The following is a 2,114-nucleotide window of genomic DNA, read 5'->3' as shown; positions in this document are numbered from 1 at the left end:
TTTTACTAAAACAAATCTATATATTTCTATATTCTCTCCTCTCAATTTCTAAAATTTCTCCCTCCCCTCTCTCTCGTTCCTCTCTTTAACCGACCAAACCTGATATCCCCTAACTCGCCTTCGGCGAGTGCATCTTCACGCAATTTCATCTTCCCTCTTCCCGTCGAGTGCATCTTCACGCAATTTCATCTTCCCTCTTCCCGTCGAGTGCATCTTCACGCAATTTCATCTTCCCTCTTCCGGTCAGCCAGCTAAAGAAGTGGAAGTTAAATCTTCGGAATGGCTTCGAGAGTTTCGAATCGAGTTTGTTATACAAAGGTAAAATCAAATCTGAATGTGTCCCCTTCCCTGTAATTGAATTTCTGGTTTTGATTCGTCTTTAATTGAAGCTCTTCATATTAAATTGAATTTTAATGTATAATTTAAATTTTTTTTTAAATGAATCCATGTGCAGACCGCTGAAAAGTGTACTCCATCGCTTTCAATTCAAATTTCTTTCTGCAACTTATAATGGCAGGCCGCTGCTCACTTTTCTACGCATACTCCATCTCATTAGCTTTGAATCAGTTTGTTCAGTGCGGATAGTAGGCGTTACGGTTTGGGTAATCAGTTAGGTCAGTATCGAAAGTTAATTTTGCAGGTTTTTCTGTTAATATTTTAAGTTTTTATTGGATTTGTTTTGTTATTCTTTTAATTTAACATCCCCAATTTCGGTTAATTGGATATGTTTAGTAGTTGAGTTAAATTTCTTATGGGCTGTAATTAGGTCCCTCGTGCATTTTTGTTTCGATTTTGGCCTCTTGACAATAAACGGTGTAAGTTCTTCTTCTCTTTAGCATCCTCAGAGAGTTAGTAACTTGGGAAATTCTGTTCTTCGTCTTCTTTTAGTAGCTTATGGAGTGTATGGAAATTTTATTTGAAAATTTTATCGATTAATATGTTCACAATTCCTCACAAACCCTGCTCAGAAGCTGTGGTTTCTTAAACCCAGAACACTCTTTAAGCAATCAAACTTTACAGAATACATAAGGAATTTGTACAATTTCTATAACATCATATGTTGTCCTGTTCAATTTTATTTATTTATTTATTTATTTATTTTGGATAGTTATACCCTTTGACTGTTGAAACATGGTTTTTTTTCCATTAGATTTCATGTGATTATGCGTGGCTATACCAATCAAACCTCTACCCATCCAGTGAACCAGGCTTGCTTTGATTTCCATGTCTAATGCTTTGAATCATGTTAAAATAAATTACTTATAGGCACCATTTGTCAAGTATTCCCATTTCAAAATTTCAAAAGCTGCCTCTCTAATTCCAAAAATTTCCCCTCCCATATTGAATTTACCTTTCTCCCCATTGTTTTGAAAGATGAAACTTTGAATTAATATTACTCATTTTTGTTCCCACGTGCATTTGCACGTGTATTTCTTACTAGTATATATATATATATATATATATTACTCATCTTGTCAACCACATGTTTGATTAGATCTGATGGATATTGAATTGATCAAATGGGGTGACACCACTTACCCACCATCATGATGATGTTTGTCATTATCCTGATGGTCTAACCGGAGTGATCATCATCTTTCAAGGATGCAATCAATCTGTATATTGCCAAAGAAGCAACTAAATTGAGGCGTGGGTGAAATTCCAGCAAGCAGAGAATCATCAAATGCAAAAACATAATGTTGATTGAAGTTCAGACAACTTTAGTTCCATAGCATTATAGATAATTGAGGCTTGAGAGCAAAAGATCTGTTCTCAAAGTGGAGGAACTGTAATGGACACAGAAACTATGAAAGCAGTGGAAGGATAAACAAGGTCAGGTTAGGCCATTGGGGTATTTTATGATTTGTGAAACTGTTTTCTGATTCTGTCATTTATCGAATGGATTAACCAATTACATGAGAGAAACCCTTTCAGAACTACAAACAATGGGGCCAAACGATCCAACCACTGGAATTTGATAGAATATTTTGGCAATTGGATCCCCTTGGCTTGGGCATGGGCCCCAATTACATGCTGCATGTCTCCAAATAGAGGATGAAGGCCAACAAATAGATGGTCCCTCCCAGATGATAGCATCAGCGAGGGGGGGGGGG

General features: G+C 36.5%; 1 long non-coding RNA gene across 3 annotated transcripts; it reads left to right on the top strand.

Moving 5' to 3' along the window:
* The first annotated feature begins 168 nt into the window (after positions 1 to 168).
* Positions 169 to 2,102, top strand: LOC122067699. Of its 3 annotated transcripts, XR_006136823.1 has the most exons (4): positions 169 to 318; positions 455 to 614; positions 767 to 815; positions 1,496 to 2,102. It is a non-coding gene; the product is annotated as an uncharacterized LOC122067699 (long non-coding RNA). The 3 variants fall into 3 exon arrangements; XR_006136821.1 differs by lacking the exon at positions 1,496 to 2,102 and having other exon boundaries at positions 767 to 865; XR_006136822.1 differs by lacking the exon at positions 1,496 to 2,102 and having other exon boundaries at positions 455 to 865.
* The last annotated feature ends 12 nt before the right edge of the window (positions 2,103 to 2,114 follow it).

This window comes from Macadamia integrifolia, unplaced genomic scaffold (genome assembly GCF_013358625.1).
Source record: "Macadamia integrifolia cultivar HAES 741 unplaced genomic scaffold, SCU_Mint_v3 scaffold3067, whole genome shotgun sequence".
NCBI lineage: Eukaryota > Viridiplantae > Streptophyta > Magnoliopsida > Proteales > Proteaceae > Macadamia > Macadamia integrifolia.
This window is presented reverse-complemented; position numbering and strand designations above follow the sequence as displayed.